The sequence below is a fragment of the Cydia amplana genome, chromosome 14 (assembly GCF_948474715.1).
Source record: "Cydia amplana chromosome 14, ilCydAmpl1.1, whole genome shotgun sequence".
Lineage (NCBI taxonomy): Eukaryota > Metazoa > Arthropoda > Insecta > Lepidoptera > Tortricidae > Cydia > Cydia amplana.
The window spans coordinates 9930784-9954171 of record NC_086082.1 but is presented as its reverse complement, the minus strand read 5'-3'; the positions used below and the strand labels follow the sequence as shown (position 1 = coordinate 9954171).

The 23388-nt window shown below is 35.9% G+C and overlaps 1 protein-coding gene and 1 long non-coding RNA gene across 3 annotated transcripts in view; one reads left to right on the top strand and one right to left on the bottom strand.

Moving 5' to 3' along the window:
* Nucleotides 1–23388, top strand: part of LOC134654116 (cGMP-dependent protein kinase, isozyme 2 forms cD4/T1/T3A/T3B) — a 123701-nt gene that overhangs the window by 47098 nt on the left and 53215 nt on the right. The window contains exon 1 of one of the 2 annotated variants that reach the window (XM_063509547.1): nt 18971–19094. The exons of the other annotated variant lie outside the window; for it this stretch is intronic. The gene's annotated coding sequence lies outside the window, so the exon portion shown is untranslated. Of the gene's footprint in view, nt 1–18970; nt 19095–23388 lie in introns of those variants that run through there. 2 annotated transcript variants of the gene reach the window in all.
* The window catches only part of LOC134654145 (uncharacterized), a 299175-nt gene continuing 294348 nt past the window's right edge, over nt 18562–23388 (bottom strand). Inside the window, exon 2 of the long non-coding RNA XR_010097312.1 lies at nt 18562–18675. This is a non-coding gene — a long non-coding RNA (uncharacterized LOC134654145). The remainder of the gene's footprint in view (nt 18676–23388) is intronic.

The following is a 23388-nucleotide window of genomic DNA, read 5'->3' as shown; positions in this document are numbered from 1 at the left end:
GGTAATTGCAGCGCGGCAATTTTGCATTGACAAATTGGGTTAAGTCGTGATTTAATGATCCTGTTCCTTGATACCTGTTATATTCAATAATTCATTAAAGGGAGTCGAGTTGGTGTTTAATATGAAACGATAACTTCAATAATAGAGTAGGTACTTTATTATGCAGATTATCGTTTACATATGTGGGCATAGGCAACTAACGGTAATATTTTCCTCTATTTATGTAATAGGTATGCAGGTATATTAGGCCAATTATAATAACACGTAAATTATGTTTTTCGTTACTTCATTCAAAACGGAGGTAAAACATGACTGAGTATAGTGGTTACCTACATTATCTCTGTCGTAAAGGCAAGCAAGCATTAGTTTAGGTGCTGTGTAATTAATCATTACGGGTGCGAATCAGTTAGAATGCTTAAATTATTTAAAATTGCATCAGAAAACTCTTCAGAAGGGAACTTTAACTGAGTGAGTGAGAGTAATGATCGTATTAAAGTAGGCTGTATACCTAGTAGTTGTAATACATATATTACATATTTATACTAAGATTTTCCCCATAAAAGAAGCAAACAGGACAACTGTTGACATGTTACAAAACGATATGCTTACTCATAGTTAAGTAAGAATATATTTCTGAATAAGGAATAAGGATCAGTTGAAATACCTGAGCTATTTTAAAACTACGTCAGAAAGCGCCTGACCATATATCATCGGTGCACCGAACCAGTAGTGGCCGCGTCGAAGAAATCGTAACTAGTTCGGGACACCTCCCGCCCGAGGATTGCAATTTGCGAAATGCAGACTATACTTAAAGATGTTTAGCGTGTTAGTTTTTTGCTTAAATTAGCATAGTATAGTGAAGGTATAGGTGTATTGTTTTTAAAACATTTGTTTAGGGCCGATTGTTAAAGTACCTACTTCGGGTCCATATTAGCTCACATACAATTTTTCCTTCGAATATTCCGTATAAGTAATACCGTTTCGTGATCATAATCATCGTTCGTTTCGTTATAATTTTGTTTTGCAATGTATTTAGGTACTTTCGACATTGTTCATTAATTGACAATTCTTCCGCAAATTTTATTCATATAAATAATGTCATAATTAAATTAAAATTTGGATTTGGAAAATTGGATAATGTTGATTCGAAGAATTTTTTTAATCGCATTTACAAGTTTAAATATATGAACTTTAGCGCATCCATCTGCATCTGTATATTCTGTATCACCTGATTAGTGCAAAACTACGTAGGAATTTAAACGAGTGTGTGTTTTCTAAACATCCATTTGCGAACTCCTTAGTCTGACGTCACAGTAAAACTAGCCGGTGACAAAAAAAGCTGTACGAAGCCCTCATTACATGAAATCGCTCGATAATACATGTTAATTGCCCATAGATGGCGCTAAATTACATTGAGGTATCGTTATTTAACACTTGAAATCTTAGGTATGTATAAATTGCTACTAGAGGGTGATAACTACATGGATACCAATTACTTACGCCAAGTTTAGTGTGTTTAGTGATGGATCCCATCATTCTCATGTTCAAGAATATTCCCAATAAAAAATGACATAATTTTTTGTATCTCTAAAGTAATTAATACATTTTTCTAATAGACACTCGATTATTTTCGAAGGCTTTTATTACGCAAATAACAATTGATATTGTTTGTAACCAATGATATTCCATTGCTAATTTATAGTATTTCGAAATAATTATACTTATTGCCAGCTTCTAGGGACGGTAAAAAATAGTAAAATTTCCGTTAACGTACCTATTAATTTTTTCCAGGTATAGGTATCATTGCATTTTTTTAAAGGATAATTAAACACTCTATTTCCTTATTTTACAATCTTCTTCTTTATTTGCCATGCCCTAACGGACGCCGGCGACCACCTTTGCCATCTCTCTCCTGCTCTTAGCTATTCTTGCCAGTATGGCTGCGTTATCCACGTTCGTCTATTTTTTAATGTTGTCAAACCAGGTGACTCTCCTTTCTCGTTCTCGTTCTTGTTCAGCCAGCAGCCCAGATACCTATACTTTTGTACTTTTTCTATTGGTGTATTATTTAATCTTAAAATGTGTGGAGTTGTATTAGATTTGCTTACTACCATAAATTTAGTTTTGCTAATGTTAATTTTCAACTTGTAATGATCTATTTTAGAATTTAAACGGTTGAAAAGAATTTGTAATTCTTCGGCACTATTTGCTCTGCATATCTTAAATTATTAATATACTTCTCACTATATTTAATGCCTAAATCAACCCAATCAAAGGCTTCTGAGAAGATACGTTCGGAATATAAGTTGAAAAGGCTTGGCCCACGGGCTGAGTTGACCCTTAGGCGGTAGATAGTGGTAGTCTGAGCCCGCGGGCTGAATTGACTCTTGGGCGGTAAGTAGTGGTAGACTGAACCCGCGGGCTGGGTTGACCCTTGGGTCGAGTCGCCCGCCAAAAAAAAAATGGTCAACTTAGCCCGTGGGCTCAGTGCTCTGCGGGCCCAGTTGACCACCAAGTGGGGGATGAAATACATCCTTGGTGGACTCCTTTTAGTATTTCTAAGTCTTCGGTGGCTATATTTCCAACTTTGATATGAGCAGTTTGTTTCCAATACAAATTTTTAATTATTCTAGCGTCTTTGCTGTCAATGTTGGTTTGATAAATTACTTCCATAAGTAGCTAGTGATTTACGGTGTCGAATGCCTTTTCGAAATCGATAAAACACAAATACACGTCTTTTTGGTGTTCCGAACAGTTTTGTACCAGTACCTGGATTGCTTGCAGAGCTTCTCTAGTTCCAAGACCTATTCTAAAGCCAAATTGAGTTTCGCTGATGCAGCTTCTATCTTACTAAATGTTCTGTTGTGTAATACTTTAAGGAAAACTTTTAATACGTGGCTCATTACACTGATTAATCTATACTCATTGCACATTTTAGCGTTAGGTTTCTTGGGGATATTTTACAATACAAGTAATTAAAAAAGCATTCTTACGCAGTCGACTAAAGAAAATCATTCCTTTAGTGCACATCACTACACGTACCTACATTACCCTACATCTAATAAATTGATGTTGCGTGAGGTCCTAAATATGGAGATTGTAGAAAACGTGCTTTATTACATGTAGGTACCAGAATATTCACTACTTTCAAGCCCTTTTAGTGCCGGTGAAGGGCATAACGTCAGTGTACACATCGCATGTTTGGCTAACACGAAATTATTTGCTTTAACTCTTTCGGACTTGCATTGCGTCACTTCGTATTTGCGTGGGCGTATTACTCGAATTTTAGGGCCGAGACTCTTCCAGTAGATTCTTCCAGGACATAACTAGATTAAAATAATCTAACCACTAACCAGGTTCATCAAGCAACACTTCGTGTTTTTCTCATAATATGCGCGGACATATTGTCATTAGTCATTATGTTCTTGCAAAGCATCAAGTTGCGAGCGCTTCTGCGATGCGAGCTGGTAATAGATTTTCCTGCAATAATTGCTGGCCCTAGGCCGGCGATCTGGGCCAGGTGAAGTATTTAAAAGTACTTGGCCGCCAATCCCGGGCTTCAGTTAGTTACTACACATTATTAGAAACTGATAATTTCCCGCTTGAATACTTGTTAGGTCCGTTTGTTTATGCAAACAGACTAACAAGCATGTTTGTTCTATCCCGTCCGATAAATATCTAGTCATGACGTCTTTTCATCGCATTAGCAAACGGTGACATTCTTTTAACATTTACTCCGCATCATCCATTCCGAGATAAGATTTCTGCATATCTTATTTATCTACTGGATCGAGTCCGAAAAGGCTAGTTTTATGTCTTGGAAACCAGTTGCCATTAATTTTGTCCTTATGAGCGACAAGTTTACGTTTAATTAGTTAAAGGAATCTAAGTCATTACTCTTGGCAACATTATTCGCAGCAAAAAGCTCGTACGTTAAGTACTAACGAGATTCTTTTATTTATTACAATGCATGTTGCGTGTATGTATGTATACACATAGGGTAGGATGTAAAGTGGAATAGGATAGGAAACGTATTATTATTTATAGCGTTTACACAGAAAGTGCCATTTTTGGCTCGTGTGCGGAAAAGTTTTCATTACCTACAAGTTATTAAAAGTGATGATGGACTTGAGTTGAGTTTCCTCAGTATGTGCTTGACCATATTTTTATTGAAGAAACTATATGTAATCATAGGTAACATTATAATAATACAGTTCAATAACTGCATTTTAAATAATGATCAGGTTTCTGAACCGATTCAAATGAAAATCGATTTTGAAAATAACTGAATAAATTTTTATTTTCATTAGGTACAATATTTAACTTTTGAATTGTCTCATGTTATTGGTTTTACTTGTTTTTTTCTTAAATTATGGAAAAGAAATGTAAGAAATGTAAATAGAGAATTACTTCAGAAATACCGTGTTCTGCGTCTGCGCGTATATCTCGTCTCTATACCATGCGTCTGCGTCGAGCAGCTATCAGCAAAAATGGCGCATAATAAGCAGTTCCAGTACGGAAGGAGCGAACTAGCGACTTCCGCCGACGAAAGCGACCTCACTCCTGCTTGTACACTGAGTTTTCTTTATTAGATTACAGTAGATCAGCGATTTTAAACGTCAAACGCCCACTGTAATCTACAGTACGGTATGGGTCATTTTTTTTTAGTATAGTGAAACGTCTTCCCAGTACACATCAAAAAATAAATTTCCCTGGAACGTTTACAGGAATGTTGAAACGGCTATAGCTTGTCAATTGACGTGTTAAAAGTTGTGTAGTAAAATACATCAAATCCTTTGTCAATGTGCTCAAATCGGTTATCATCGTTCGTTCGTATGCTTTTGGGACGGGCGCTTGATGAGTTAAGTACTTATTATTTTTCTAAGCATGCAATTTAATGTAAATAAAGAGACCGTTCGTAGCATAGAGTTTCTTTACAGGCTTTTAGCCGACAAAAAGTGTCGCTTTTCAACTACATAACATGCTCCCCGTGATTTAGATGACTTGTGACGAGCATCGCGGCACCGATTTAGATAAAATTTTGTATAGAGATAAATATGAGACATGCCGATGGGAAGGATATAAGATAGTTTTTACATATACCACTTAAACCATCATTCCACGCCAGACGAAGTCGCGGGCAGGCGTTAGCCCTATAATAATACTTTTCTCGGAAAGAATTTGTTGCAAATTCTGGCGCCCACTTGTCTGATTGGGATTAAATTGCATCGAACTGGTTTCAGATTGAATCAGAATGTTTAATGACGAATAATTTCAGATATCAGAGACAAATCGATTCATATAAACTACGCTGTTTTTGCAATGCATTCTGACAACTTCATAATATGCGTTAATAGCATTCGAGAGCAAAGGTGATACTTTTCCTTTTGCGTTGCTGTTGCAGTTACATTTTTGATTGCCACGGCATCGTTGCCCTTAAGTGAAGATAATAAGAGGGAACCCTTTTTGTGAGTCTGAAGGTTAAATTTGGACACCTCTACTTGATAATTACATTAATTACAGACCACCAAAAAAGCGTAACCGTGAGACGATTACGACGATAAATAAACGTAATTTACTCTGAAAAAGAAAAATCGACTTAAAATTACACTTAAAGTATCAACTATAAACCAGGCTAATTGAATTATTTTCACATTTTAACTAAGTATGGGGTGTCATCAGCTCAGCGCCCTTATTGGACGATATTAATGCCTCGTGACATCGCCGGGTTACATCTTAATGGTCTCTTGCATTAAATCTACCATCGCCAACTTATTGGTCCATAAATTAGTGACATTAGTGTATTTCATCTCAATTGTGTATGATAACAATTTATTAAGGATCCTGATCCTGACCAAAAATTTAGTTTGTTATTTTGCATTTTTGTCTAGAACGAATGTGTCTGCTCTAACCATACGGCACAACCGACGTTTGAACCCACGATTTTTGACCACCACACACATAACGTTTAAGTTGAAGTTCCCGTGACATTAAAATAGAATTATCTTCAGACAATTTGAAGACTTCCTTCTTCTTGGTAATTGATTAAACGCTCTGACATTGTCTTTGTATGACATTGTTGAATTTATTCACCTCGATTTGTCAAACTTTTAGGCATTTTACACTTACTTAAGTAAGTAACCGTTAATTAGTATTTCCTATGTGTCCATGTGTGTCAACATTAATATACGTTCTAATCTCCGATCGGTCACACCTGATTATGAGTTACCAACTTGCATTCATTCTTTATTTAGGCGTATTTCACACGTGTAAGTAGTCATTTTCATACCTTATAACATTGGAATAAGGGTCAAATGCACTTAATGGCCCTGTATATATCTAAATCAGCGGTTGGCAACCCGCGGCCCGCGAGCCGCATGTGGCCCGTGAACCTGTCACTTGGGGCCCGCGAGCCTCCCTGGCTATTTTGTATGTAATATTGACAAACGACAATGTCTGATAAAGTCATAAATATTAACAACGCGCGGCCCGCGTCAATTTCGTTAACTACTATGTGGCCCTTGGCTGCTAAAAGGTTGCCGACCGCTGGTCTAAATGACCACTAATTAAGTAGTATTTCCTATTTGTCCGAGCGTGTCACCAGCCGCTCTTAATCTCCGATCGGTCCCGAACTTGCATTGACGTGCATTAATCACGATCTCTGTCTGTCACAATTGACGTGAGTAAACTAGGCCACTGCAGGGCCGTATTTGAAATTTAATCCCTTAAATGTATAAAAGTAGGCTTGGAATGCATATGCGTAATATAGTTTGTCAAAGGACCGTCTCATTTCAAACATAGACAGAGAGAATCATATACTATCTTTGTCTTACACTAGTACTGGCACCCAAAAGAAAAGAATGAGTATACCTATAGTTTTTTTGTTCTTGTTTACTGACAATTTGGTTTGACCAACTTTAAGTACATACCTACTTACCTCCTACTACTTAAATTCCTACAAATTATGTGATTTGCTATCTTCTGCCCCCGTCTTCGTCTGCGTGGATTAATGATGATGTTTGTTAAAAGTAAAAAAAAATATCCACATCCTTCCCCAGGCTTCAATCTCGATTCGCTGCGTGCAAAGCGGGTGGTGGGGAAACCGAATCGATCACAGCGCTCGCGACGGCTAGAAATGAAACCATTGGAGTTGGGGGCATACCGCGAAAAACGAAATTTCGTTACCTGGAATACATGGAAGTAAGCTCAGAAGTCAGCTTATCTAATTCTGAAGTTCCATCGCCTCCTTTTCGCAAGCTTTTGACTCGGTCGTTTTCGTTCCGTGGGCCAAACGTAAGGGCTTGGGTGGAAGTGGCCCGCGGGCTGTAGTTTACAGACCCTTGAAGCCGTAGCCAAGGTGACAATTATTTATCGAGCAATTAGTTATAGGCGCCAATCTAATAGTAAAATATCAAAATGACAGATTCAAACGAAATGTCGCGTGACAATTTCTGTTTATTATTTAAATTTCGATTGTTATAATCTCGTGTCACTTGGCCAAGTCATTCTATGTATTTTAATAATCTCTCATTTTGATGGGGTCATATTTATTAGGTAATTATGGGCCCGTAAATAAGACGGTGCTGAATATATTAACCGCCTTGGTTGACAGTATATCTCTAAACTTTTTTGCAGTAGAATAAGTGCGTTGCGAGGCTTGCATTTTTGACATTTAGGTAATGTTTTTATGTAGGTAATGTTTTTATAAAGGTAATGTTTTTATAAAGGTAATGTTTTTGATGGAATAAACTTATCAACAAACATTTGAAGAGCGATACCGTAGTATTCGTAGTTCGTACTTCTTTTTTGGTAGATTTTAGCTGTGTACGGCAACCATGGACTAAATGACGGCAACCATCAGTTTGGTACTGACATAAATGCTAGGGTGATCGTAACTTACTTTCTATGCATCTCGCTCGTGCTGACATATTACTGCGAGCGAGGGGTATATAAAGTAAACTACGTAGACGTTAGAGTACCTATATGTCAGTTTTGACACTGCACTGTCAGTGACTCATGGTACGGGTGCCGCCGCGACTATTCATACATAGGTACATTGCTTTACAACAGTGGTTACATTTTCCCTTGAAAATAATCGTTTCAATGTAATTAATAATGACGAGCTTTTATCATAGCTGTCATACTTGCCTCCGTTTGTGCATTACGTTGGAACGGCTCTATCTGAAGGGCTTTAACCGCGAAAATCGAAGTTCGCAAATTGCGGGCATTTTTATCTGTCACTCTAATTACGCCTTCATTGGAATAAAAGAGAAAGATCCCCGCAGTTTGCGAAAAACTGTTTTCGCAGTAGCCCCTCTGGACATTGATGTTGCTCGAAAGTCTAATGCAAGTTTCAAAACCAAATTTTGACAAGTGTTAAATATGAAATTGTGATTCTGAAACATTCCACCGGCTGTCCCGTACAAACACATTTTTAAGCCGATAATGATTTCTTTAGGTAGATATATAGGTATACGTTTGACCATTTATCACAGAAAAAGAAACTCCTATACCTACTCGTATCGTATCTGCAAATTTTCAGAAAATTCGCGTTTGTATGTACGAAACAATGGTTTATTTTGGCTCGCACAACTTTCGATATTTTCATCTTTGACGGAAACACCCAAATAATAAATGATTTATTTGTTTTGATGCTTCTCGCATTGTGATGGTTTCCAGAATTCAGGGAAATACCTATCCTATACGTATACCTATAAGCAGGCGTGTCTCACTCCGCGATTTCGTCGCTTTGCTACAGTTAGCTAAAAGTAAAAGTAGACAAAGTCAATTTTGGGGAAAGCTATAAGCCGCGCGTGGCGCTGTCGCCACCTAGCGGCCATATCTGTGCTGATCGTAACAGACGCGTTTTGTTAGAGAGTGAGTCTTCTGTACTTAGTACTATTATTTATTCTGTGCTATAATATAAATAAATAGTTACATTTCAGCCAGTAGTTTGTAAACAAGCTATCAATCATCATGGTTTCTCGACTAACAAAGTGTGTAATAAATTAACTTTCAGGTAGGTATTTGAAAACCTGGGTGTTATTTATAGTCGTGGAAAGTTTTAGGGTAAAATCACATCTGTCAGCATCGAGCCGCATTTTATATATGAGAAATCGCTCGTTAGTATGAAGATGCGTACGCATGCGGAAAGCTGAAAGCATGCGTACGCATCTTCATACTAACGAGCGATTTCTCATATATAAAATGCGGCTCGATGCTGACAGATGTGATTTCACCCTTAGTACTCTACCCATTTAGGTACCTAAGAGCAAAATAATTTTATTTATGGTCAGAAAAAAAAGTTATTTGTTAAGCTCGAATATTTAGTCTGAATACTTTGAATAATACATATTTTTCAGACTAATATAATATTTTGATTGTATTTGTTTCTTGTAATTACTATTATTAGGAATGTTGCAAGTCTTTATAGTTTTGTACCTATACATAGTATACATGTCTTTACAAGTACACTTAGCGCTTTTTCACGCAACAGTACTTGAATATTTAAGCATTAATTTCCGGTAACTTAATCAAACCTCATGCTCATGCCCTGATGAAGCCCTTAATCAAAGTCACAAAGCTGTTACGAGCCCTATAGATGCCTCGAGGCGAGACCACTTCACAAGTAAACGATTTGTCACAAAATTTCCACTTCACGCCTTAGATACCGACCACACCGATACTTAAAGCAACTACTTAAACGGTGTGAAATGATCGCTCTAAGAAAAATCGTATCTCCACTCTTTCAAGTTTTAAGAAATTTTAAATTATATCTTCTAAGAATTCAGCGCTTTTTTGATACAAAACGGGGAAAATAATCATGTTATAAGTTCTTTTTGTAATCTTCCTACCGTTATAATTTAACTAGCGAGATTGTAAACGTACGGGTGTTTGCAATTTTACGTTTCCATCTGTAAATAAATTAATCAATAGAAAAACAGGCACCAATTATGGTAATATCTACTACCTCTCACCGATCTGGTTCCTAGGTTCTTCTTAATGGATCCTTAACGTCTTTCAAACACCGGCGTGGTTTTATAATAGAATAGAAATAGTTTATTCGTGGCAAAAAGAAATAACAGATAAAAAATGAGGAACAAAAATAAAACTTACACTTAACATATCATTAACACACTTACACTTAACAACATATATCATTACATAACATTACATGTAAATAGACCAGATTAGGTGGAGATTTATGTAGAGTCGGCACCAAATATATTATAACATTTATAACTCACATAAAATTACCACTTTAAGGATCAGTGGTAATTTTATGTACGTTTTAATACGTTTGGTGCCAACTTCACATAAATCTACACCTAATCTGATTAAGTGACTGGACATGGTCTGTTAGGCCAGTCGAGTGGCCTGTCAACTGCATATTACTAACTTGACACCGCTATACAAAGATACTTGCAGATACATATTATGTTAGAATTGTTGGATTGATTGAGTAAGTAGGCTCATTGGTATTAAAGTGCGCCCTATTTTGATAAGTCACTTGGTAAGTTCATTAATTATTAAGATTATGATAGAGGACTGAAGAGGTTGCTTACGTTTTATTTATTTTTTAATTATAAATACTTGCTAGTCTTCGCCCGCATAGAAAATGTTATCCCCATTTTCACCTTCTTAGTTGAGCAGTGAGCACTACAAGATTTGAAGAAAACGTGTTTCTAATTTCAAGTTTCTACCTTCAACGGTTTAGTGACTGTCAATAATAATGTAATTTAAGTATAAAATTATAAATCAGTCAACGTTCTTATTCCTTCTAGATGCTAGGTATTCTAGGCTGCTAATTAATATTATCAAGAAAAAAGTTGTCCTTGTAATTTATGTTTTATGTATACATACTTATATGAATATTTAGAATTCTAGAATAGAATAGAATAGAATCTTTATTGCGCACATGTTTGTGTACAGGTCTTACTTTAAAGGTACAATAGTTACAACATGTTACCCTGCAAGGGTATTGCAATTACAAAATATAAAATATACACAATAAGTCTATTAGTGGCCATGTATATACCTACGTGTACGAGTATTATAACCATTTTCCTTTAACTATTATACGTCGCTTATTATTTTTATAACATCCTTAACGTCATGTTTAATGATAAAACTTTTATATTTTGTATATCATAAAGTTGTAAATGAACCTACTATGAAGTGATTAAATATTCTTAACTAATAAATGAAATGCAATTCAACTTCCTTCATAAAATTTCTGGGCAGATATTTTTGTGTTTAAATGGCAACAGCAACCTTATGACGTGGCAAAACGGTTAAAATTCCTTTAATATGAGTTATGAGTATGACGCTAAGCAGCAAATATGAAATCATCGCACTTAAATTAGTGCACAGATTCTTCTATGCGGGCTGCGTCCACACGCTGCCCAGATAAAACTGTCCTATTTATCTAAATTTAGACCTTATTGATAACATATTAGGAATTAAATTAAACTGCGCGCAAGTGTATTTAATAAATTATAATTCTGATACGACATCGTAAATTCAATTGAGATAACCAAATAAAGAGCCGCTTATAGGCAACGTTCGCAATAACGAACTTCAATGAATGATTGTGCATTTACATGAAAGATGTATTATATTAAACAGTTAATGACTTCTCGGAAACCGGTTCATTTTAAAAGGAAGTACGAATTAATTAACCCATGTAAAACTTTGATTATGAGGTTGGACTGTGTTTTCTTGCAAAATTGAATAAAAAATACCTATAAATAAAGTATCACAATAATGCATAACTGCATACATAGATATCTATAGTTAAGACTTTTTTCTTTATTATGGGGTTTGTTTTATTCATAAGTTTTAATTTAGCTTTGCAAAGTCCGTGCAGAGTTAGATTAGTCAGACTATCCATATTTCGACAAATTATTTATGTATGTATATGTTGAAACCACAATAAAAACATGTTAAAAATAACCATCAACTGACACAACATTATAAGTACACTATTTACTTTTAATTTCCCTATCTATAGTAAAACTTTTCTTATGGAGGAAACCTCAAATTGACTTTTATGGATTTTTTTATTATCACTAAAGTTAAAACCGAAAAACAAATTGCATACAATTTTTAAATAATAAAAAAATCGAAAAAGTCAAACGTAGGGGCATAATTATGGTTAATAATATATAATATGGTTAATAATATATAAACTCTGTAAAATCAGAAAATCAATGTCTAGCGAGGAAAATGGGGACTATGTTTGTATGGAGGAGCGGCCGTTAAACTATCATCTTAATAATGCTACAGTTTATAGGAATGTGGCTAGTTATGCCAAGCTGTGAGTTTACCTGTAATAATTATGTACTGTACATAGCATAGTCATACTTGAATGACACTGTGTAATTATATACTTACGACTACTGACATGGGGAGTACGTAATTAAAATAATTATGTCCGCTAAGCGCGTTATGTTATAGTCATTTGAGTAATTACGCTAAAGTAGTAAAATACTAGGTATGTGCTAGAGTTATTCATGTATGTATGTTATATGCAGTTGTATTTGTAATATGCAGCTTAGGAAAATGATCGTGTATATTCGGAGTGTTATGCGTAATGTATTAATCATTTTGTACATAATAAGAATAATCTCCGTTCGCGACTTTGCTCGCATACAAGTAAAAAAAGCTTTCTATCCGGGTTTTGGCCACAAAGACACCTTTTCTTCAAATTGTTTGGTCCTCCCTTCAATGGTTTACGCTACTTAAGCTAGGATGCAATGAGCATCGTCCAGTATCTATATAATGGAACTGTTTACATTGTAGATGTAGGTATAGACATTAATATCTTTGGGGTCTGTTCCATAGCTAACTTGATATTATTACGGGTAACAAGGATTAACGACCAACGAACGATTCTGTCGGTGTGTTAATGGCAAAAAGTGTGATTCTCATTAAATTTTCTGAACGTCACACATTTTGGCTATTTTGCGTCTACAATTTGGCAAACAACTTAGATTTTACTGTCACTTGGTTGGCGCATAGCAATCGCGTTGGATCTTTATCATAATTATATTGGCAAGCTTGTCAATAAATATCGCAGAATGCAGATCATTTGGATTATTTCAGTTCAGTAGTTATTTCTGTTGCTGATTATATCTGAACCAGTTACGCTGTTGTATTTAATGCCTTTTAAGTGTTCTACGTGATATACTTGTATCTCCTATAACCACACTACCAACTTAATATACTCGTACTATAACAGCAAACGCGCTCTACCAAGCCCACATAAATTTAAATTCTAAAGTGTATCCATTATTCTTGCGACGTAAGAAATCAGACCAGACAATTCTTACCATAAGACTAACACACACTAAACAACATTTGAGTGGGCAGTCTATTTTTAGTACAATAAGCGAGATGTGAACTGTGAACCGCTCATCACGAGCCACCACGCAATCAATTTGACCCATCAAGACGCATTGTTGTATGCCCGTCGCTTGTATCATTGAAATGTTTTGTCATTGTTGGACTTTAGGCGTAGGTTTTATCCATAAGAAACATTTTGACAGTGTAAATTTAGCAATAACGTGATAAGTTGATAACACTATTCGTTTTTTGCAGAGTGTACGTTAGATAAAATTGTATATTATGGTTGCGCAGTGGCGCCATCTGCCGTCGAGTAGCGGAAATATAGTAGTTTGAAGTGTGAGCATGGAGATGGCAGCACTAAACATTTACCAGTCCACAATATTAACTCGCGTATCGCGGTTTTGTATTTCTTTAAGTTATGATATAAAATTTAAATAATTAAAAAAAAAATCACGCTTAAATAATTACAAAAATTTAGTCACATACGCTTTTATTGGTTCTGTGACTATGCGAGTAAATAAATATGTATGGAGAAGTGGGTGTATTCGGGTCATTCCGAATGTTGAGTAATTCCAAAAATGGACTCTAATATGATTGATGGTTAAACTTTCTCTATTGTATCGCCAATATTTCAATTGACAGGGTGTCACGCCGCTTTTATGTATGTTTTTGTATATGTTTTAAATATAAAATATATAAATGGGTAATAATAAATAATAATGTACCTATCAAGTTCGTGGTATGGTAAAAACGAACACTCTTTCTATCTCGACTTCAAAATAACTGACCGAGAGCTGGGACAATTTTGATGCCGATTCATCCTGAATTAAATACGATTTGCCGACAGTCTACATATTTTTGTGTTGACAAAGTTTTTTTTTTGTTTTTATCAATCTTACGTATACTTGTCCTTCGATTTCTCTAAGACTGCTGGACCGATTTGAAGAAATCTTTGTATTTTTGATAGTTGTCTCGCCAGTTAGCATTGTCATCACGACATTCACGACAGGATCTGATAATGGGATACTGGCGAAACTCTTCAAATATTATAGGCACACCTATGGTGATTTGAGAATTTTATGAAATTCGTCGTACTGCTTAGGAAGACCAAAAATGATGGCTTATACTTACTGGTTTATAAAGTCGATTTTTGTAAAAGCTAAATAAAGTAAAATCCTCATCATCTTAAGGTATAAGTGTTGTCATTAATATGTACGCGATAATTAGTACGACAACATAAAGATCGCTCTTAAGAAAATCAGATGAAAACTGTAACAGATTTATCAACACTGTTTTCATATAACAACTTAACGCTAACACTTCATAAAAATGAATTGTAAATAAAACAGAGTTTTCATCAAAGAGGTAAATCTAAAATAACTTTTCTGTTGAAAAAGGCACATCTGTAAAGGTCAGAACCTCAAAATTATGTATACTGGTTTCGCCTTATCACAATAGAATAAGATGCAAAATAGCTTAAGATATTTTGATATTTACTGCTATGAACTTGAAGATACGCCCATTTAGATTAGGAAGGCGGTTCTGTGATGTTTTATGGCAAAACAGATTCAAGGTTGAAAATATACAGGCAGGCCCGAAATAGAACGCGGCTCGCATACGAATTGGTCATTATGTTGGTAATAGATGCTCATCTTGTCAATTGTGACCAATATAGGTAGTCACTGGTGAAAAATTTGCAAGTCATTCAACTTGGCAAATTTTCTGTAGTAGCATTATAATAACCCATATTTTCAGGTCATTCCCTTTCTGTATTGTCCGAATTTACATTTGGTTTCTTTCAAGATTTTCTTTGAGTCAAAAAACAGTGAGGTAAGTATATTAGTGCGCACCTGGATGACATGAACATGCAATATGGTCGCATAACATTGCATACACCTGCCTCCATCGTTGGATTTTTCCATTTATTTACTTACCTTGGTTGCTAAGGCGTCTAGAGATCAACGTTTGCGCTATTTTTAGTGTAATGTTTAGGTATCGTCGAATAAACTGACATTTCGCCCCGAGTACCACATCCGCTGCTTGCTGGCACGCTTACAATGTTAAAATTGTAACAAAAATAATTATCTTTAGCAATTTTGACTACCTTTCACTATTAGCGAAACTACTTAGGTTATAGCTTTTTATAGTTACTTCGCATGGAGTGAAAATGCGGAAAATATAAAATCTCTATTTAAATAAACAATCAATATATGTCGACGTGATGATATAATTAGTAAATTCAAATAATGGTCGCGCTTATATGACATATTTATCATAAAAGCTTGTAAGCGACGTGGATAATAAAGATCGAATAAGTACAAGACTAGAGAGTGAACTTGACACCACTTGAATGCTGGCGACAGTCGGCCCACTTATGCCGTCTGGATGTGTTCTCACAGATCGTGTTTGGTAATTAATTAGTTAGTGGTTTTTTGTGGCGAAGCTAACCCTAGGCGCCAGGCCAGGCAAGGGCTGGAGCCGAGTGTGTGAGGACATTCTTATTTGCGGCTTAGCGCATGAAACACGCATCCGTGGGACTACGTCTCGCCTAATAGTCCTAACTTAGTATTTAACTCCTTTTGTATCCCGTATGTTGGTTACATTGTGCCTCGCGTACTATACCTGTGCCCACAGGGATGTAATACCTAGTGCATCTAGCCATTCCTGAATACCTAAACCTATATTAAGCCCCGACATATATTTTTTTAGCTCTATGGAAACACTTGAAATTATTTATCTTTACATATTGATAAACCTTGAATTTTTTTTATCTTCTTCTCAGAAACTCAGCAGATTCACGTCCACTGTTGGACATTTATGCCTCTTTCACGAATTGTCGTTTTAAATGTGTCTGTTTTAGCACCAGTAGGCCGAGCAGTCCGAGCACATGATTGGCGCGACAGTATCTCGCGGCGAGATAGACTACCCGTCTTTTCTAACTATGTTAATAAAAGAGGGACGGGTAATGTATCTCGCCGCGAGATATTGTCGCGCCAATCATGTGCTAGCCCGGCAGACCTGCTAGCATGAGTTGCAACATCAAGTCATCAACGCAACTCATATGCTAGCCGGCCGGTAAGGTCATCTTTACAATGTCGTTAGACCACTTGGTTCGTGGCTTTCCTTCGTTTTGGCTTCCCAAATAATTATTATATGTATTAGATTATAATTAAACCAAAAATAATGATGTGTTGTTATGAATAATAATGTTTTAGACCGAATGAGCGCAAAGCGCGAAGAGTCTCCGTTTAAGCTTGGGCAAAAATGCTTTCGTTGTTTAGCTGTTCTCCTTCGCATTTCGCAACCGATTCTCGTGAAATTTTGTGAGCATGTTCGATAATTATATATTTTTTTAGGAATATATATAACTTTTTTAGGATTCAGTTTTTGGACTCGCGAGGTCTACAGTTCACAGAACCAAAACCTCGTGCCGCCCACCATGCATAATTATGGCCAAGGAAGTTTGAATCTTGTTGTATTTTCAATTGGGTTGAATTTCATTTGTTCGAATATTTTACGAGACAAAATGAAATGCTACCACAATGCCTACCTACTTTGTTTTTAATTAAGGTTGACAATTTGACATTCCATCGAAACTGAGTGTAGGTACTTACATCCTAATGTACATTGGGCGGCACGAGGTTATGGTCTTGTAAACAAAAACTATGCTCTAGAAATTAAATTGACAATTGACATTAGCAGTTCAATTCTGTTTTGTTACTCCTTAATTGAAGTACAGTAGAGTCCGATTAGTACGACTTCGCATATAACAACCAACCGCTTATAGCGACGTAAGTATAGGCACTTGTTTGGTTTTAGTATGAGCTACTATGAAAGTACAACCGTTTATTACGACTCCGCTTATAACGACCGACCGCTTTTAACGACGGAAATTGACACAAAATCCGGTCCGGTAAGTCCGGTTACAACGACGAGCGACGTAATTTTTACAAATAAATTGTTGGTAAGAAGCTTACTCCGTCCCGTGCACCCCAACTCCCCTCCCCCCTTTGCCTATACGCAGCAAGATGAAAAACTGTGACTTTTCGTAATCTTGCAAACTAAATAAAACCCAATTCGCATTATTCAATTGAGCTTAAACTTCACATACATAATTATGTAAGTTGGGTGACAATGCAATATTTTGGTACCTTCGAGCTGGAGGTGGCCATATTGGGAACTTTTTGATAAAACAACGCATCCTAATTGAGTTTGGGTTTGTAAGAATTGTCTCAATTGAGTATAGGCCGGTTGCTTGTTGAAACAAAAGTAAACAGTCCGCGATAAAGGCTTGAGTCAAAATTAAAATGTTTGACAAAAAACTTATTTATTTTTTGATTGTCGATGTACGATTGTCACCTTTATTAGATCCCTAAAAATTAAGACTTTTTATTTTACGGGATTCGAGTAATATGCGGATGATGAGTGAGTACGCGAACCTACAAAAGTGGCTTCATCTAAACACACAAGTCTCTGCATTTAAGACAAAGTGTTGTAATACTAACGTAAATGAATATTTTAATTAAAATGTTTTTCTTTTTCGTTGATTGTCGCATAAGTATTAATTAATACAAAATGATGTCATTATTTTGATTAAAAAAATATATTAAAATTAGCAGTTCGTTTAGTGCGACGTCCGGTTAGTACGACGTAATATCAGCGGTCCCTTGGGCGTCGTTATAACCGGACTCTACTGTATTTATATTGGTGCAAGGAATAATAAATATCAATTAACTTTTAAGTACACCAATTAAATTAACTGAAGTCGAGTAGTGTTGTAAAACACAAGTTATATAAAGGTAATTACGTACTAATAACTAGTACATATTTGAAACAGCCAAATTTTCGGTCCTATTCGAAAAATGCTTATAAGAAGTCACAGCGGTACGATACCGATCTGTCAGTGTCACAAGTGGTTATAACGTCTTATTATCATACCTAACAAACTAATAAGTGAGTAATATTTAGGGTTCTGTAGCCAAATGGCAAAAAACGGAACCCTTATGGATTCGTCATGTCTGTCTGTCTGTCTGTCTGTCCGTCTGTCCGTCCGTATGTCACAGCCACTTTTTTCCGAAACTATAAGAACTATACTGTTGAAACACACACATAGAACACAAAAATAGAAAAAAAAACAATAAATTTTGGGGATTCCTCATACTTAGAACTGAAACTCAAAAATTTTTTTTCATCAAACCCATACGTGTGGGGTAACTATGGATAGGTCTTCAAAAATGATATTGAGGTTTCTAATATCATTTTTTCTAAACTGAATAGTTTGCGCGAGAGACACTTCCAAAGTGGTAAAATGTGTTCCCCCCCCCCCTGTAACTTCTAAAATAAGAGAATGATAAAATATATGATGTACATTACCATGCAAACTTCAACTAAAAATTGGTTTGAACGAGATCTAGTAAGTCGTTTTTTTTAATACGTCATAAAACTCATAAATCCCATAAATACGGAACCCTTCATGGGCGAGTCCGACTCGCACTTGGCCGCTTTTGCATAATTGCTCTGCAAATATTAAGGCAAAAAGCTATGCAATCCACTTCAGCAGAGGTCAAATCCTCAAAAAGCATCAGCTAAGCACTCCTCAAGTCTTCAGGAAGGCCGCACCGACAGCGCGCAGTCAACGCGCGGCGCTCACGCCGGTCTCACGCGACCGCTCCACGATTTAAAAATCGAACGCGAGAACGTGACCATAAACAAAAATAGCCGAATTGTTTATTTTTAATTTCAAAGTTGGTAACCTGCCAGTGATCAAGTGCAAATTGGGCGATGTTTTTTTAAGTTGTTTAATGTGCAAATTTTTATGAGCGGTTTTATTATTTTTTACTTGTACTTGGATTCAACACATAATGCAACTGGGCTAGAAGAAAATTGATTAAATTAAGAAGGATACCACCCAGTCAATCATAAAATTAAGAAATATAAAAAGTAGCCGCCGAACCGAAAACTTTACTTGGTCATGCACTTATATTTTTAATGGATTTATACTTATAGAAATATTGGGCGAATTGAGGATAGAGCTATGATATCATCGGTACAAAGAAATAACGACATTTAGCATTATAGTGTCAATGGGGAAGATTGTCATTGAGACATTTTCATCTCTGTTTGGTTTAGCTAACATACCTACAGGTTACTACAGAAACGATTTAATGTTTGTAGGTACACTTCGAAATTTATCCGGTTTACTCAAATCAATACAATTCGTTCTTCCGTTTTTCGCCATTAAGCTATTTATAATTAGAAATTGTCTTATTTATAATTAGTTACATTCGTAAGCGCAACAATCCATAACGCCCTTGTTAAAAAATAACCGCTGTCACGTAGTTGTCAAACTGGCTGTCTGTACGTCGTCGGGCCAGATCAGCTGATATGAACAAACCGACGACAAATTATCCTTGCTCCTAATGCTACAGATACATTTACTAATTATATAAATACTACGAGTATACTGGTTTTGTTCGAGGCATCGTTCGTTGTCAAGACTGTAGGACTGTACCCTTTTCACTTTAATTTTCGGGATGAAATGTACCTTTTCTAGAGGACCTATATATTCAGAATGTGAATTTCATATCCATGTTATAGCTGGTCAAGCAAATTTTGTCAGTAAAAAAGGCGCGAAATTCAAATTTTCTATGGGACGATATCCCTTCGCGCCTACATTTTTCAAATTTGCCGCCTTTTTCTACTGACAAGATCTGCTTACCAAGTATATGTGCTATATTCCATAAATAAGTTGATATGTAGTAAAAAATCATTTAACTGCTTTTATAAGTAGGTAGAGTAGGTAATGTAGTTGAATAAATTTCCACCTGTGTTCACAATTTTTTTTTAAAGATTGTCTGTCACGAGCTAAACAACACACACAGTTGACACAATTGGCTAAAATATATATTAAATATGTACCTACCTACTTGTGACGTCGTCAGTAAAATAGATTAAGTCAATTTTGTTTGTGGTTACCTATGTTTTTAAATATCCACTGCATGAAATTGTACGTTTTCATTTATTTATTTTATCATAAATAATAATCAGGCAACAAGGCCCATATTACAAATACCTTACAGACTAACATACATGTATTTTATAAACTTAAAAAACTAAACACTATTTATGCGACATAACGGCGTGATTTTTGAGTGTGGATCAAATTTTATTCCACTTATGTTCATTTGTCTTATTAGTCTTATTACAAACTCATATCTACCCAGCAAATTATTAAATTCTAACGCAAGGGCGGTTTGTCAGTAATATTTTTTTTTCAACACAAAACAACATTGAGTTTGTGAAAATCTGTAAATCTACCGTAAGGTTTTCTCCATCACTAGGTTATAGATTTTTCGCGGGATTGGTTTCCGCAATTCGACGTCATTATATTGCGCATATTTTGCGCGACTATCCATCACTAACTATCCCTACTATAAAATGAAAATTAACTCTGCCTGTCTGTATGTTACCTTGTCTCGCTTAAACCGCTTTAGATAAAATGTGTTATGGAAGTAGTTTAAGTCCTGGAGAATGACACAGCATAGTTTTTCTCACGGAAATCATCATTATATGCTGATAAAGTTGCGGCTAGTTTACCTTAACTCTTTACTATAATAAAATAACATTATCATAATCGACTGTCCTTTATAGCCCTTTGAATTCCCGTCGCACGCGCAGCTTGGCAGCACAGCGGCGACGCACGCGCATTGGATTCGCATCGTTGACTTCCGACATCAAGAGCAGCCTTCGTAAACGCCTTCCGGAATTCTATTTTTTTCCAATTAATTGTCAGTTGGCTGTCTTGTCTTACCATTTGTGCAGTGTTGACATAAATAAATCGATTTAGTAGGGCTTGCCCTGAGGAGGAGATAGGTACGTCGCTTGCTGCATCTGTGTGTGATAAAGATGGAAATCTTTCTGTTTGTATTTTCTGCAGAGTATGTGTTGAAAATCTACAAACATTTTGTGCGTTGCATATTACTTTTAGGTATTTGACGAAGTAATTTAATACGCAGATTTACATCATTATACATATCATTCAGCCAAAATAGTGTGCATTTAAAACAGAGCAAAATCATAATCACCCAGAAGCTCTCTTCTGCTGGAACAACGTCAGTGTACAATATTCATGTGGATAGAAGTAGGGATATAGAGATACCGATATTCGTAGTGATACTTTTTTTAGGGTTCCGTACCCAAAGGGTAAAAACGGGACCCTATTACTAAGACTCCGCTGTCCGTCCGTCCGTCCGTCCGTCCGTCTGTCACCAGGCTGTATCTCACGAACCGTGATAGCTAGACAGTTGAAATTTTCACAGATGATGTATTTCTGTTGCCGCTATAACAACAAATACTAAAAACAGAATAAAATAAAGATTTAAGTGGGGCTCCCATACAACAAATGTGATTTTTGACCGAAGTTAAGCAACGTCGGGCGGGGTCAGTACTTGGATGGGTGACCGTTTTTTTGCTTGTTTTGCTCTATTTTTTGTTGATGGTGCGGAATCCTCCGTGCGCGAGTCCGACTCGCACTTGGCCGGTTTTTTTTAAACCTGCTTCTCTGTAAAACCTATAAAGCAGTTTCAAGTATGATTATCCGTTAGTTCTCATCTTTGTATCATCTGATTTATTTACGACACATATAAGCAGGTAATTGCTAATGTTTCCGGTCCATTTGCATTGAATACCATTGTAGTTATAATTGTCCATAGGGAGAAGTTGATCCCTAATAAGAATAGAACAATAGTGTTAGGTCATATTGTTGCTTAATAGGTTTACTTTGGCCCTTGATTGTTTTCTAAAAGAGTTTGCACATCTGGGTCATAAATAATGCAAACTCGCTGTGCCTTTGATATATGTTTGGTCTTTGTTTAAAAATTTTGAAATCTATGCAGCCGATATGATTCTTAAAGATGGTGTACCACGGAAGAAAGAATGAGCGCGCCGCGCTCTTGGTGTACAACTGTACACTTCAGTTACATCAGTTTAGACTTTTGTCTCTTCCCTTAGTGTCTTAGGGCCCGATTCGGATTTTGTAATAGACATCTAAAAGATATCTTTTAGACATCGCCAAGATACGATAACGATATGTTTAAGATCTAACCTGTCAAATTTGACATTTCCGCGATTCTGGAGATACTCTTGAACGATTTCCACAAGATATTACTTAGAGATCTAATTCACATCTAATAGATATCTAACACGATCTATCGTAAAAGTGACATTGGTTGCCCGAATTGCGCTGCAAAAGAGAACTAGTTGAAATCTAAACTTTAAAGTATCTAGAATGGATCTAGTACGTGTCGTCTCTTGTGAATATCTTGAAGTTCGAATACGGCAGTTGCACCACGTACATATTAAGACACATATTAAGACTCTTAAGACTCACAACTTAGCCGCCGCCATAAGTTAAGCTCAGATATTAAAACGACATGCTGAAATAACATGAAACTCACATTCTACTCGTTCTATTTTTTTGTAAAAAGTACATTATTTAACAAAGTTAATTATAATACCATAGAGGTATATAAGTACCTATGTTGCTTTAATATTCATGCTAAGTTTCATGTTATTCAGCAAATCGTTTTAAGAGGAGAGCGTAATTTAGATTCGATTTTATGGCACTAATTTCTTGTGAATCTTAACTTAATATGTCTATGACTCCTCAATAATCTTTTTTTTCAGCAGTCCTTACATAAACATACTTACTTTTGTATTGTATCACAGTGACTGCATTATTTTGCTGCCTCACTATGTCTCTCGTCTATAATGAGCAATGTTCTAAAAGATTGTTCTGAAATATTCGTGTTGTTTTAAAACGATACGTTTTCGATTTCAACAGTGGCGTATGAGTCACATCAGTCAAATCTCCGCGACGTTTACAGTGACTAACGAAAATAACTCGTTCATTAAGTGGCTATTTTCCCCTCAGCTGACATCGACCTATTAACTTTTTATTTTTTACAAACCCACGGACGTGCAGAATTTCTCCACAATGTGTGTCAGGGTGAAGTACCTGTAAATACACGCCTAAATCAT